Source organism: Sus scrofa, chromosome 6, assembly GCF_054392235.1.
Source record: "Sus scrofa isolate SSC_HxYL_T2T_F1_AM1 chromosome 6, Sscrofa_HxYL_maternal_Yorkshire_Landrace_v2.0, whole genome shotgun sequence".
Lineage (NCBI taxonomy): Eukaryota > Metazoa > Chordata > Mammalia > Artiodactyla > Suidae > Sus > Sus scrofa.
Window position 1 is genome coordinate 97154962 of NC_139388.1, and position 16124 is coordinate 97171085.

At 50.1% G+C, this 16124-nt stretch overlaps 1 long non-coding RNA gene across 4 annotated transcripts in view; it reads left to right on the forward strand.

The window, feature by feature from the left end:
* The window catches only part of LOC102167570 (uncharacterized), a 238898-nt gene that overhangs the window by 147901 nt on the left and 74873 nt on the right, over positions 1-16124 (forward strand). For 2 of the 4 annotated variants that reach the window (XR_014807477.1, XR_014807478.1), the window contains one exon: positions 1287-4765. The exons of 1 other annotated variant lie outside the window; for it this stretch is intronic. This is a non-coding gene — a long non-coding RNA (uncharacterized LOC102167570). Of the gene's footprint in view, positions 1-1286; positions 4766-16124 lie in introns of those variants that run through there. One more of the 4 variants, XR_014807479.1, reaches the window with a different exon arrangement.

Here is a 16124-nt window from a genome sequence, read left to right on the forward strand (position 1 = left end):
GTGGGGGAGGGATTCTATTTGTCTGGGAATGACAGGGACGGGGAGAAGGGCTTTCGGGAGATGAGTGGCAAGAGAGATAAGCCTGATGTGTGACTTTCTGACGCTTGGTTGGTTTGAAAATAAGTCCTGGGCCCAGATGCAGGATTGACAGGCGGATCAGAGAGGGCCATTTGCTTTCTGCCTTCTGCCTTTGAAAAGGGCCCCCTGAGACAGGAGGCTGGGTCCTAGTGCCGGAGGAGGGGGTGGCTGTGCCTCAGGTCACCTTGGCCAGGCTGTTGGAGAAGGCTGGCTTCTCCACACACGGGCTGGTGTGTTTTTGGACTCAGCCCCGGCTACCGGGCTTTGCCTTTGCTCCTGCTCTGGGAAGAAGTCTGAGTACTTGCAGCTCCCAGACAAAGGGCCTTGAACGTGCTGACATGGTGCATCTCCAGATCCACTCTCTGTTCTCTTTGCTCTGCCCCGTGCTGATCAGTGGGGACACTTCAACAGGCCCCTTTGCCCATTGGCTGGTTGGGTCAGTGGGGGCATTGGCAGGGAGGAGGAGGGGTCAGGGCTTCCTCCCACCTCCCCTCTTTTCCCCCTCCCTCCCTGCCAAGCGGTTGGAGGTTGGTTCTGATGCTCTATGAGACCCCAGCTCCTGCAGCCCTCTGCCTGCAGCCACTGCTTCCAGATCTCCGTCTGTTGCAGGCCTGCGGTAGTAACAACTCCCTACTCTTGCAAACACGGGGTTCCTAACCACTCCTTGTTGATTTTCCTCCATCCTGCCCACACCTCTGGACATGATCCCTTCATTCATTTCTGTTTAATTGGAATGTGACATCTCTTTCCTGTTGGGATCCTGGCTGATAGATCAGCCTTGAGCACCAAGAGCCTGGTGGTCCTGTGGGTCTCTTGCTTCGACAGTGTTAGGAAGCAACAGACCCAGGACACCCCCTCTTCCAGCCCCTGACTGCCCTCCAGCCTACTCCCTAGCTGCAACCCCTGCGACCACCTTCTCGGCCATGCCCTGCTTCTGGGACCAGCCAACACCACTTTTTTTTTTTGGTTTGCTTCTTATTGACAACTAACCACATGCTCGCAGCTCTGTCAGAATTATTCCACAGCCTGGGCAGCCTGCATCTGCTGGCCTCCCATCCTACCTCTCTCTGAGCTTCTATTTCAACCCAGGCAAGGTGGTTCTGGAAGGTATAGACTCCTTGTTCTGGGAGCTGATGGAGGAGAAGCTTGAGGGCATCGGGTGTCTCTTGAAGATGTATAACCAGCGCAGTGGCCATGGTCTCTTCCAGGGAGTGCAGAGGCCATCCCAGGATAAGTGGGGTAAAACCCTGGATGCCATGAGAGCTGCCATGGTTGTAGAGAAGACCCGGAACCAGGCCCTTTTGGATCTTCATACCCTGATTCCACTCGTGCAGATCCCTACCTCTGCGGTGTCCTGGAGCATCACTTCACAGATGAGGAGGCGAAACTCATGAAGAAGATGGACAATCCCCTGATAGATTCCGCAGGCTGGGCTAGGCGAGGATCTCTGTGAAGGCTCACCCTCAACTCAAGAAGGGCCAGGAGCTTCCAGCCCAGCTGCCTTTGAGGGGCCCCTCTGGCATCTCCCTGGTGTCAGGGCTTCTACTAGAGCCTCTTCCTGCTGCCCCTGGAACCCTCGCCCAAGCCATGGACCAAATGGAAACAATAAGGCTTTTTACAGCTCCCCGCTCCCCCATCCTGGCCAAATGTGCTCCCGTGGATATTTCCCAAAGTGGCCATCAGCACAGGGATAATGAAAAGGGGTTTGTTGTCTGGGTTTCTGGAGGCTGCTTTTCTGCCTATGCAGGTAGGGCCAACCTTGGGGCAGCGGGAGAGCCTCCCTCCTGGAGGTCAGAGAGCATGAGGGGCAGACCCTACCTTTCCTTCTCTCTTCTCAGGCCTCAGGTTCCTCATCTGTAAAATGAGGGTAATGATAACTGCGGTGACCAAATGCCAGGCACTACATTAAGAGCTGCGTGTATACAACATTACTAGTTTCCTGGAAGCCCCATGGACCTTCTTCTCTTAGCATCCCTGTTTGACAGAGGACCAAACCAAGCCCCAGAGGAGTGACGTACTTTGCTCAAGTTCATGTTCTGATCATGGTAGCCTGGAATTCAAACCCAGGTCTCCCTGAGCTCTTAATCCCTGTGCCCTCTCTACCTACCTCCTTGGGACACTTGAAACCAAGTCAGACCCAGTAGCCAGCTTGAGGCCTTGAAATTGGCAAAGGGTAATTTTCAGGAGACCAACCGCTCAGCCTGGGGACAGGCCCAGTGGTAGGGTTGGCTGGCTTTCTCCCCTTTCTTCTGCTTCCCTTCCCACTCTAAAGAGCACTGGGCAGACATAACTTTGGGAGAACATCACAGGCCCCCACGTCCCCCCTATTTCCCGCCTGGGTGGAGGTAACGCTTTTCCTGCTTTGCACGGTTGGAGATCTGTTGCCTTCATGTCTCCAACTAGTCAGCTACCTGTATCCACGCTGGTATCCTGCAACTTTGCAGCCTTTCCTATGGTGTGTCTGGGCTTGGCCAGGTGACTGGCTTTGGACAATGGGACAGTAGCCAACTTGGTACAAGCAGTAGTTTGAAAAAGTGTATTCATGGACCCTTGCCACTTCCATGAGGGCAGTCCAGACCAGGCCTCCTTGGAGACGAGGGGACATGTGTGGAGCTGAGCCATCTCAGGTGAGATCTTCTTAAGCCAACCCGTGTCCAATGGATTTGCTAAAGATATGTTAGCCAGGTGAGATCAGCCAAGCCCAGACTCATGAGAAATGATGAATGGTTATTTTTTGTCCTTTTTTTTTTTTTTTTTTTTTGGTCTTTTTATGGCCACACCTGCGGCATATGGAAGTTCCCAGGCTAGGGTTCAAATCGGAACTACAGCTGCCGGCCACAGCCACAGCCACAGCAATGCCAGCTCCAAGTACATCTGTGACCTACACCACAGCTCACGGCAACGCCAGATCCTTAACTCACTGAGCGAGGCCGGGGACGGAACCTGCATCCTCATGGATACTAGTCGGGTTCTTCACCTGCTGAGCCACAAGGGGAACTCCATGAATGGTTATTTTTAAAAGCCATTAACTTCTGGGATCCTGGTGATTTGTCTTTCTCCATCAGCGTCAGGCCATACTTGGGCTTTCAGGCCTGGGGAGGTGAGGACAGGGGTAGGAGGGCTTCTACTTCCACTTATGCCCCGTACATGGATAATATTCTTCCGGCTCTCTGGGGCCCTCACCCTGGGCTTCTCAGCATCGTTTCCCTGAAGATTTCCCCTAGTTCCCCGAGTCCCTGTGCTGACCTGAATGAGGTCCTGTTTCTGGCTGCCCTGGAAAAAGCTGACCATGGCGCAGAAGACATGGAGCTCAACATGCTATAGCCTGGGATTTCCCACTGCCACCTCCACCCTACAACCCCACTGGAAAAGGGAGAAAGGTTTTCATACCCAAGGTCCCTGAGGCCCCCCGTGTCCTTGGGTGTGCAACCAAGGTTGCCCCAGGTTATTTTCCTTCCGCTCCCCGACCAGGTGTTCTCAGCACCGTGTGTGGCAGGTGGGAACCGAGCGCTACCCTGTTTCATTGCTGGCAGCACTGGCTCATTGTCCATGGGGTGGTGGGGTGGGTGGTGATGCTTAGGGATAAATTATAGGCAGATCCCAGCCCTCAGAAACCACTGGATGAGAGGCTTCTGGAAGGCAGGGGCCATGTCTGATCCATCTCCGAATCCCAGGCCCAGCCCAGGGAGGGCACATGCATTTTACTGCCACTAATAACAGAGAGACCCAGCGGATGTAGCACACAACCCCCAGCCACTTTCTCCCTTTGCCCTTCTCTGCCCTCCAGCCTCATCCAGGCCATTGCTATTTCTGTGCTCCGGACTCCAGGAACAAAGCACAGTCCTCCTCCCTGGTTCTTCTGTCCCTGGCTCCCTTCTTCATGAATCCTGTTGGGTCGGCCAGACTCCTGGCTCATCTCCCTGCAGCAAGTCACCACTCAGGCCCCAAAGGGCCAGACACAGGTAGCTCTGCCCCAGGCGTTTGTCTTCCTTAGGCCTTTGATGGCAGCCCCACTGTCATTGCAATTACTTCTGGCCCCGCCTCTGAGAGACAGAGGGGTCACTTTCATTTTTAAAATTTAATTCAATTTAATATGTGAATAGGTAATAAATTATCATACTTCAAGGGTATCTACAGTGAAAATCCCCCTCCCACCTAGTCCCCAGCCTCCCGGCTCCCTCCACAGAGACAGTGCCACCAAGTCTCTTATGTGTACTTCCAGGGACATTCTTGGCATATGAAGTTCACATATGGATATTTACAGGTATTTTATAAGTTATACCTTCCCTTTCTTTTGTTCACAAATGGTACCATGTAATAATAGAATAATAATAATGGTACCATGTAATCCACAGAGTTCAATGCTTTGCTTTGTCACTTTACAGTATATCTTAGAGATCACCCCTTAGCCAGACAATCTCCTCATTCTTTTCTTTTTTTTTTTTTTGTGGGTGTGGGAGAGAGCTATATATTTCGCATGCCATAAAAATTCAGTGATTTTTAACATATTCACAAAGTTGTTCCATCAGCACTGGAACATTTCCATCATCCCCCAAAGAAACCCCACACTCATGACACAGTCACTAGCTTTCCTCTACCTCCTAGGCCCTGGCAACCACTAATCTACTTTCTGCCCCTGTGGATTTGTCTATTCTGGACGTTCGTTATAAACGGAATTCTATGTGGCCTCTTGTGTCTGGATTCTTGCACTTGGTGTAATGTTTTCAGGGTCTGAGCATGTTGTCAGTCTTGCATCTGAGGCATATGGAGGTTCTCAGGCTAGAGGTTGAATCGGAGCTACGGCTGCTGGCCGAAGCCACAGCCACAGCAGCACAGGATCTAAGCCGTGTCTGTGACCTACATCACAGCTCACAGCAACGCCGGATCCTTAACCTACTGAGCGAGGCCAGGGATTGAACCCGAATCTTCATGGATCCCAGTCGGTTTCGTTAACCACTGAGCCACGAAGGGAATTCCCAGTCCTTCATTCTTGTTATTACTGTATAATCCTAGAGATATACCATATTTTGTTTATCAGTTCATCCGTGGATGTCTGGGTTGTTTCTCCATTTTCACTATGATGAATGGTGCTACTATGAACATTTGTGTACAAGTTGTTCTCGGAACATAGGTCTTCAGTTCTCCTGGGTATGTACTTAGGAGTGGGATTGCTGTGCCATTTCATTCTTTTTAAGGTCCACTTAGCATCTCATTGTATGCATATACCATGATCTACTTCAGCAATCACTTGCTGATGGACCCTTAGTCCCCCTGCCCCCTTTTATGTATTTATTTTTACTGTTTGAAACAGTGGTGTGGGGAATAATTTTGTACATTCACCAATTCACGCAAGTCCATATATATCTTTTTGTCACATTCCCGGAAGTGTAATTGCTGTGCCAAAGGGCACATGCATTTGTAATTTTGATGGATGTCGCCAAATTGTCTGCCCCCTACAGAGATTGTGCTAGAAGCAATGTGTGTTTGAGATGCCAATTTTCTCTCAATCTCGCTGACACTGTGTTAGCAAGATTTTCGTTCTTTGCCAACCTGATTGGTAAAAGATATATCAGGTAATTTTATTTTGCACTTTTCTTATCACCGGTGAGGTTGAGTGTCTTTTCAAATGTTTGAGAGCTATGTCTGTTTCCTTTGCCATGAACTATCTTCATATCCTTTGCCCATTTTTTTCTATCATGTTATGGGAAATTGAGTGGAAAATTAACCCTTTATCTGTTTTTTTTTTTACAGCTGCACCTGAGGCATATGGAAGTTCCCAGTCTAGGGGTCAAATGGGAGCCACAGCTGCCACCCTATACCACAACCACAGCATCATGGTATGGGATCCGAGCCACATCTGCAACCTCTACCACAGCTCATGGCAAAGCTGTATCCCCGACCCAATGAGCGAGGTCAGGGATTGAACTCGAATCCTATGGATACTAGTTGGATTCATTTCCACAACAGGAACTCCCTAACTCTTTATCCATGATGAGCATAGATATTTCTCCTAGTTTGTTGGTTGTCTTGATTTTGCTAAGGGTAATTTCTGCCATGAGGAGGTAGTCTATTTTTTTCTTTTCTTCTTTTTAGGGCTGCACCTGCAGCATATGGAAGTTCCCAGAATAGGGGTCAAAGTGGAGCTGTAGCTGCTGGCCTACACCACAGCCACAGCAACCCCAGGTCTGAGCCGCATCTCTGAACTACACTGCCCATCATGGCAATGCCAGATCCTTAACCCACTGAGAGAGACGAGGGATTGAACCCACATCCTAATAGATACTAGTTGGGTTTGTTTGTTACTGCTGAGCCACAATGGGAACTCTGGTATTCTATTTTTATATAGCCAAATGTATCAGTGATTTTCTCTTTGGCTCCTGAGTGTCTTGTCAAAGGCTTTTCCCACATTAAGGTTAGTTTAGAAAATTCCCTCATTGTTTCTTCTAGGCTACTTACTGTTTCATTCAAAAATATTTCTGTCTTTGATTCATCTGGACCAAAGATGGGGTAGTGTGAGGTATGGATCTAATAATATTTTCTCAATGGCTTCTGGTTGTTCCAATAACGTTATTGAATAATTCATCTTTCATTTCCTCAATGACTTAAATGACCTTTCTCATAGACTAAACGATAACATGTTTTTGTGCTTTCTATTCTGTTCCACTGACGTGGTTGTCTACTCATAAGCCCCTTCCATAGTATTCAAATTACTGCAGTTCTAGGCTGTATTTAGATACCTGATAGGGCTAGCTTCCCCTCATCGTTCCTCTTTTCAGAATTTTCCTGGCTATTTTGTATGCTCATTTTTCCATATGAACCTCAAAGTCATCTTGTTTCATTAGAAATTCCCAGTGGGGAGTTCCCATTGTGGTGCAGTGGTTAACGAATCCGACTAGGAACCATGAGGTTGCGGGTTCGGTCCCTGCCCCTGCTCAGTGGGTTAACGATCCGGCATTGCCGTGAGCTGTGGTGTAGGTTGCAGACGTGGCTTGGATCTGGCGTTGCTGAGGCTCTGGCATAGGCCAGTGGCTACAGCTCCGATTCGACCCCTAGCCTGGGAACCTCCATATGCCGCGGGAGCGGCCCAAAGAAATAGCAAAAAGACAAAAAAAAAAAAAAAAAAAAAAAAAAAGAAATTCCCAGTGGTACTTTCACCGAAACATGTAAATGCTATAGATTAACGAAGGGACAACAATTATGGATTTATGATGTCAGGTCTTCCTATCCAAGAACGTGGTATGCCTTTTCCATTGTTCTAGTCATCTTTAGGGTCCCTCAGTAGCATTTTAGGGTTTTCTTTATAAACTTTTTTTTGGCATCTCCTAGGCGTTTTTTCTTTTTGTTGTATCACATGTATGTCCATTAGATGCCCCAACTGGCTGTCATTTTTAAGTTTGAAGACCCTTGATATTTGCATATTGATTTTGTAGCTAGCCATATTTTGAATTTCTTTATTGTTGGTAATAGTTTTTCAGTTGATTCTCTTTGTCCTGTAAGGTATACATGCATATCTTTTGCAGATACTCTTACCTGCCCTTTTCAATTTTCATATGGTTAAGTGATTTTTCTTATTTAATTGCATTAGGTTGTTATACACAGAACAATCAATGTCAGGTCATAGTGAAGATACTGAATATCCTGGTCTCTCTCATTTCTGACTTTAATGAGAGTGCTTCTAGAATTTCCTCATTTGGGGTTAAGTTGGATATAGTTTATCATGTTAAGAAGAAGCTGTTTTTCTTGTTTCATTAAGGATTTTAAATATTAACAGCAGCTGCTTATTTATGCAGATATTGTAAGCTTAGATTCTCTAATGTGGTAAATTATATTAATAGATGTCCTGACACGAATGACCTAGCATTTCTTGAATCTCACTTGATCACAATGTATTGTTCTTTATCTGTGTTGCCAGATTTTGTGCGCTACTTTTTAAATTTGGAATTGTTGGGAGTTCTCCTCATGGTGCAGCAGAAAAGAATCCAACTAGGTACCATGAGGTTGTGGGTTCGATCCCTGACCTCGTTCAGTGGGTTAAGGATCTCGCATTGCCATGAGCTGTGGTGTAGGTTGCAGACACAGCTCGGCTCTTGCGTTGCTGCGACTGTGGTGTAGGCCAGCAGCTGTAGCTCCGATTTGACCCCTAGCCTAGGAACCTGGGAAAATCCATATGCCTCAGGTGAGGCCCTAAAAAAAAAAAAAAAAAAAAAAAAAAATTGTTATGGGACAACAAATGTGAGGTTCATCTTTCATTTTTTGTATTTTTCCAGTTGGATGTAGGAATTAGTATTAGTGCTCTGCTCAGGTCAAAAAAAAAAAATCTAGAAACTTTCCTTCTTTTTCTATGTCCTGGGGCAGTTTATTTATTTATCTTTTCTGGGGGGGTACACCTGTGGCATATGGAGGTTCCCAGGCTTGGAGTCAAATCAGAGCTGCAGCTGCTGGCCTACACCACAGCCACAGCAACCAGATCAGAGCCACGTCTGTGACCTGTGCCATAGCTCAGGGCAACGCTGGATCTGAGTGAGGCCAGGGATTGAACCCACATCCTCATGGATACTAGTCGGGTTTGTTACCACTGAACCGGGGCAGGAACTCCCTGGACACTTCAAATAGCACCAGAGAGACCCATCCCTCAAAGGTTTGGTAGAATCCACTGGCCCAACCTCAACCTGTTCCTGGTGCCTGGGAAGAGGGTCTCGATGACTCCGATGACTCTGTCACCTCTGTGGTTGGTGTGGTAGGACAGTTTCCGTGGTGCTGACCGTGGGCCTCAGAGATGCAGACTCTCAGGTACTTGGGGGTGGGATTCTTCCTCCCAGGCTCCTGGATTTTCTTACTGGGCAAGGCTGGAAGAATTCCACATGCCCAGGTCACAGCAGAGCTGGTGGGCAGACACGACCCAGCACGAAAAGGGCTGGATTTGGAGGAGGGTGTTTCTTTAGGCTGGGCTTGGTGATACAGTGGTTGTGAGGTCAGGCTGGGCTCGGGTCACCCCTTTCCTCTCCTCCCTCTCCCTCAGAGCCCACCAGAGGAAGTTCAATGTCAAGGGGTGTGTGTCCGCCTCTCCCCGACCCATCGTCCATTGCAGTTCTCTGCTGTGTGGTCTATGGGTGTCCAGGTGGCTGTGGTACTTCTGCTGAGCCCTGGTCACCCTCTGCTGTAGCACCCCGTGTCCAGTGATCAACAGCAGACAGGCAGGCTCCAGCCGTTTCTGTGTGTCTGCCAAGGACGTGTCTTCCTGACACTTCATAAACATTACTTTATAAGCTGCGGGGACTTCTCCCTCCTCTGCCCCCTCCTCCCGCCCGCTCCCACCCCTTTGGGCCTGCTGGCACAGTTTAATTTCCAGCTCTGGTATTTCTCCCCAGCCCGTGACAACCTCAGGTGGAAGCAATTTCACCGTCTTGTAACTCACCGGGTCATTATAATTAGTATCCGGGCACCCGGGGCGAGGGCGGAAGAAAGGAAAGAAAGAGTTGATCCAGCCAGGCGAAGAGCAGCCTCTGTGGGCTGCGAGCTGGGGGGCGGAGGGGGGGGCTCCCTCTGGCTTCAGCTGGTAACTGATTCCATCACATCCCCTCCCCTCTGTGTGTGCAGGATGGGAGGCGGGCGAGGAGGCAGGCACGGCTGTGATGGCCCTGGGTCTGCATAGCGGGAGCCTCTGACCTGAGTGAGGGCTCCCCCAAACCTCCCCACACCGCCCCCCACCCCTGAGCCCACATCTGAGGCTGGGGGATGTGGGTGAAGGCCCTGGAGGGAGAGGAGGTCAGGACCCACCCCGCCCAAGGACCCAGTATCCCAGCACATCGTCCCTCTCTGCCTCTGGGTTCCTGCAACCTCAGAACCAGAGCCCATCAAGAGCTGGCAATGGTGGCTGTGGGCAGAGCTGGGTACAGCCCCAGGCACAGCCAGGAGTGGGTATGACTCTGAGAGAAGCAGCCAGGTAGGTGGAGGAACAGGACATGTCAGCGTGCAAAATTTGGTATCAGGTGGGTCAAATTGCAAGCAACGGAAACAGGCTTAAGCAGGGGAGGGGATTTATGGTCAGGGTGTTGGGCCATCTCAAAGTTAAGAGGGAACAAGAGGAGAACCAGCAGCTTGGGGAAGTCAGGACCAAGGCAGGCCCCCAGGATCCTGGAAGTTGGAAGAGGTGTGTCTTCCCTTCAGGAAGCAGTTTGTGTGCCCAGTGGCTCATGCAGCTAAGGGGACTCAGTCCCACAGCTCCCAGTCTCTGTTTCCCAGTTAAAAATGCCCAATTCCTCATAGAGGCTCATTCATTCATTCCTTTGTTGGTTGATTCATTTGCTCTGTAAATATTTAGGCAGAATTCAGGCAGGCACTGAAGAGACAACAGTGATCAAATGACACAGACGTGCCCCTCTTTGCATCTTACGTTGTGGGGGGACAGAATCTAAGGGATCTGCTGGGGTTGAGTGTCCACTTTAAGCCCATCAGCTGTGGCCAGGAGGCCCACCCCCTAATGGGTTCTACTACAATGGCCAAATATTCTTTTAAGACACACAGCAGCTCTATTTTTGGTTTTGGTTTTGGTTTTTGAGTGTTGTTCTCACTTTTTAAAATTAAAAAAATTTTTTTATTAGGGCTGGACTCACAGCATATGGAAGTTCCCAGGCTAGGCTACACCACAGCCACAGCAATGCCAGATCTGAGCCACATCTGTGACCTATGCTGCAGCTCTCAGCACTGCCGGATCCGTAACCCGCTGAGCAAAGCCAGGGATTGAACCCACATCCTCATGGATGCTAGTCGGGTTCATTAATTGCTGAGCCACAAATGGAACTCCCCCACTTCTTTTTTTAAAATTGAAGTGTAGTTCATTTAGAAATTTGGACACACATCAGCTCTTGATTGACATCATAGAAAGCAGGCAGTGGGGAGTTCCCATCGTGGCGCAGTGGTTAATGAATCCGACTAGGAACCATGAGGTTGCGGGTTCGGTCCCTGCCCTTGCTCAGTGGGTTAACGATCTGGCGTTGCCGTGAGCTGTGGTGTAGGTTGCAGATGTTGGCGTTGCCGTGAGCTGTGGTGTAGGTTGCAGACGTGGCTCGGATCCCGCATTGCTGTGGCTCTGGCGTAGGCCGGTGGCTACAGCTCCGATTCGACCCCTAGCCTGGGAACCTCCATATGCTGCGGGAGCGGCCCAAAGAAATAGCAAAAAGACAAAACAAAACAAAAAACAAGAAAGCAGGCAGTGGGCTTTAAGGCAGCAAGGCTTGTGGAGCATATTCTTACATTTAAGCAGCAAGCCTTTGCCCTGGGTAGGCTGGGAGTTCTCAAGGAGGATGTTAGCCATGGTGCCTCTTGCAGGCTCTTTGCGTCCTTTGCTTCCAAGCGGCAAGGTGCAGGGGGCTGGAAAAGGGTCACCTGCAACTCCAGCTTTCTCTGTGCATTGGCCCTGACTCAGCCTGGTGGCTGTGGGTGAGGGCTGGACTGCCCCCCCTACCCTGAACCTTCTCTTTTCTGTTCCTGCTCTGGCTGGAAGCTTCCGTGGACAGAGACCAGTCTTGCTCCTTCTGGGATCCACCATGGGAGGAGCCAGCCTAGGGCTCAGGGCAGTCTTGGTGAAGGCTGTGACATGTCTGCTCCCCATACCCCATCTCTGAGCACCCCACACCCCCTGGGAACCGAGTCTGTCCTATTCACTGCTGCTGCCTCCATTCTACACTCAGCTAAGGGAAAAAAAGCTCAAGTTCCTTCGCTTATACTTTTCTTTCTTTCTTGGCCGCACCTGCAGCACATGGAGATTCCCAGGCTAGGGGTCAAATCAGAGCTGTAGCCACTGGCCTATGCCACAGCCATAGCAATGCCAGATCCAAGCTGAGTCTTCAACGTACACCACAGCTCATGGCAATGCCAGATCCTTAACCCACTGAGCGAGGCCAGGGATCGAACCTGCGTCCTCATGGATGCTAGTCAGATTCGTTTCCGCTGAGCCACGACAGGAACTCCCCTTGACTTACTCTCTCTTTCCAACACCCCCATTCCCTCCGCCCAGATGTTCTGACCTGAGCCCCAGGAGACCTGGCTTAGCTGTGCCGGTTCTTAGCAGACAGTGTCCCGGCTGCCTGTGCAGACTCCCTGGGAAATTCCCAAATCAATCACTCAGGGCTTCCCACTTTAGACAAAATTCGTAAGGTCCCGGGTGACCACCCCTCCTGGGCTGGAGCCTTGGAAGGGGACTGCTTATAATAATACCATTATTCTCCTTAGCCGGGGGCATGCTGAGCCCTCAGTGAAGCGGGCCTGCCATTAGAACCCCGCAGAAACAAAGTAATAGCCTGCGCAGAAAGCCATTTGTAATGTTGCTATAATTCCCATGATTCATTAAACAGGAATGGAAAATGATAACATTTCCCCTGGAAAAAAAAAAAAAGGTCCTCCTGGAGTCGCATGCTGAGTTCACTGGGCTCAACTATTTTATTGACTAAGCATCTTGTTGTGCTGATGTGAAGAGCACGCAGGCCCAGCGCCACTTAGTTTTATATCAGCTGAACTGGAAGCAGGGGAGGGGAGGGGTCCTGCCGGGCCCAGGACTCAACCTTGGAAATAGAGCTGCTGCCGCCCCCACTTGGGTGCCCAGTCTGGCATCTCCGGCGGGCCTGGGGCCCTCTGGGGCTGAGGGTCCATTTGACTGAGGCCCATCCTGCAGGCTCCTTTGGTGGAGGGCTGGGGGACAGAATGGATAGTCCTGTAATGCTTGTGCCTGAGCCAGCCCCGAGCTGGCACTGGTCAGCCCCGTGAGATGCCCAATGCCCACTTTAGGGTCCACCCCCATCCTTGTCACTCACAGGGTCTGTGACCCCCAGAAGCCTGCCCATCTCCCCCCTTTCCTTTGTGTGGTCTCAGACCACCCATCACTCAGTCCCCCAATTGGTAACCTGGATGTTGTCCTTGATGCTTTCCTTCCACTACTTGCAAAGTGGCTACCAGGACCCTCACCTCCACCCCCGCTGCCCGAGTTCAGGCCTCACCATCTCCTGTCCACCGAGCCATGGTGTGGCCGGCTGCCCAGCAGAGTCCCTGTGTCCAGCATCTCCCTGTGTGATGAAGCCTCTATGGAATGGCCAGCGTGATTGTTCTAAATGGCAACTTTGACCCTTTTTAACTCTTTTAGAACCTCAGCAAGCGCCCCTTTACTTATGGGATAATCCAGAATGTCAGGCAGGTCTCAGCCGACCTTTCCAGCTCCACCTCCAGCCAGCTCCACCCTCGCCTCACTGTGCAATCCAGGTTTTAGCAACTCTCAGGATCACTCAGGGGACCAGGCCATACTGCGCGGGTTGGCGCCTTTTCTATGCTGTTCCTTCAGCCTGAGAAGCGCTTGCTGTTTTTCCTTCCTCGGAAATCCTGACTTCCTCTTGCAGCAAGTGCTCCTGTGGCCTTCCCCATTACAGGGAACGGTGGCCCGCTCTGCAGGCTGTGCAACCCCAAACCAAGCAGTTGTCCTTCTCTATCGCGTACCCCCGTCCCCCGTACCTCTCACCAAACTCTGTTGCCTCTAATTTCAAAATATATCAAGAATCTGGCCGTTCCCACCACGCTCGTCCCCCAGGGGCTCATCCCTGGGCTCCCTGCCTCTGTCCCTCCTCTCCTCGGTCCCATTCTGTCATCCACATATTGAGTACGCAGCTCCTTTGACCAAAACCCCTCCACTGGCTTCTCATTTCACACAGAGAGAACAACGCTGCCCTCACCATGGCCTTAAAGATCTTACACACTCTGCCCCTCATGGCTTCCCCTCCTACCACTCCCCTCATGCTTACTCTTGCTTTAGCTGCACTGGCTTCCTTGCTTTTTCTTGTCCACACCAAGCATGCCCCTGCCCCAGGGCCCTTGCACTTGCTCTTCCCTCTTTCCTGCACCACCCCAGGTCTCTGCAATGCCACCTGCTCAGGGACACCTTTCATGATCTTTACAGCTGCAAACTTCCTCTTCCTCTGCGAGGTCCTACCTCCTTCTTTCCATTTTATTTTCCTACATAGCATGCGTCACCAATGACCCCATGGCATATGGAGTTCCTGGGCCAAAGATCAGATCTGAACTGAAGTTGCAAACCATGCTGCAGCTGCAGCAATGCTGGTTCTTTTAACCCACTGTGCCCCACTGTACTGGGCCAGGGATTGAACCTGCATCCTGGTGCTGCACATAGCTGCCTGTCCCATTGTGCCACAGCAAGAACCCCAAAATTTAAATACAATTTTAAAAAATTAATGATTTAAAATTACTAAAACTAATCATTAATTCTACTGCCTATCAGAATATGCATTTTCTGCTTAGTTCTATAAATTATGAGGTTTTAGATGTGAAAAATCTGGTCAATTAAATTCATATGCTATCTTAGTCTATTCAGTCCATTATAACAGAATGATAGGCTGGGTGCCTTATAAACAACAGAAATTTATTTCTCACAGTTCTGGAAGCTGGAAGCCCAGGAACAGGTTGCCAGCACTGTTGGTGAGAATTTTTTCCCAGGTTCCCGCATTTTCATTGTACCCCCACAGGGTGCAAGGGCTGTATATTTTATTTTCTTATTTTAGTTTTAATTTGTTTCCCTCTACCAGACTACAAGCTCCATGAGGGCAGGGACTTTTTTTTTTTTTTTTCCAGCCGCCCCACAGCATATGCAGTTCCCAGGCCAGGGATCAAATCCAAGCCACAGTTGTGACCTATACCACAGCTGTGGCAACACTGGATCCTTAACCCGCTGTGCTGGGCCAGGGATTGAACCTGCTTTCTGGCACTGCAGAGATGCTGCCCATCGTGTTATGCCACAGTGGGAACTCTGGACAGGGATGTTTCGCTGGGTCTTTTTGGTCTCTCTCTCTCTCTCTCTTTTTTTTTTTTTTTTTGCTTTTTAGGGCTGCACCTGCCACACATGGAAGTTCCCAGGCTAGGGGACAAATCGGAGCTGCAGTTGCCGGCCTACACCACAGCCACAGCAATGCCAGATCCGAGCTGAGTCTGCCACCTATACCACAGCTCACAGCAACGCTCAATCCTTAACCCACTGAGCAAGGCCAGGAATTGAACCCACAACCTCATGGTTCCTAGTTGGATTCTTTTCTGCTGTGCCACAATGGGAACCCCTGGGTCTTTTTGATATTTTTGTTTATTTCTCTATGCCTAAAACGGTCTTTGGATGCAGTAGACATGCAAAAAACATCTGTTGAATGAATGAGTCATACCACCTTCCTATTCACTCAGCTTTCCCTGAGCCCCTCCCGGCCCGTCCATACCGAAGAGATCTTTCACTCCGTTGTCTTCCCATAGCACCTGATTCGGGCCTCTGTTAGAGCAAAGGGCTGCTTGCTGTGTTTATGTTGGGCTTGATTTCCCACCAGTGGGGGATGCTGTGAGGAGCGGGCTTTGTTTTATTTGTGTCTGAGTTCAAGTTCCCAACGTAGGAAATTTATTTTTCTTGCGTTGTCCCTCCTTGCCTGTCTTCCCAGCCCAGCAGAGCCAGGCTTGTCCCCACAAAGAACCCGAGGCCTGGAGCAGAGGAGGTTTGCTCGGTGTCAGTGTCAGGAGGCAACTCTCGGTCTCTCAGGTGATGGGGAGCAGGACCCATGGGGACAGGGCCTGACCCCTCTCTGCTGCGTGTGGGACAGAGTACCACAGGCCTCCAGCAGAGCCTGAAGGAGGCTGGGAGCATCTGAGCTGGTCATGTTCAGCAATCAGACCAGTATGGACCCAGCCACCAGGACCATGATGTTGCCAACAATTTCCTGACTCAGAAACTGCTTTGAGGAGTTCCTGTCGTGGCGCAGTGAAAACCAATCTGACTAGGAACTGTGAGGTTGTGGGTTCGATCCCTGGCCTTGCTCGGTGGGTTAAGGATCTGGCATTGCTGTGAGCTGTGATGTAGGTTGCAGACAAGGCTCAGATCCTGTGTTGCTGTGGCTATGGTGTCGGTTGGCAGCTGTAGCTCTGATTGACCCCTAGCCTGGGAACCTCCATGTGCTGCAAATGTAGCCCTAAAAAAAAAAAAAAAAAAAAAAGAAGAAGAAGAAGAAGAAACTGCTTTG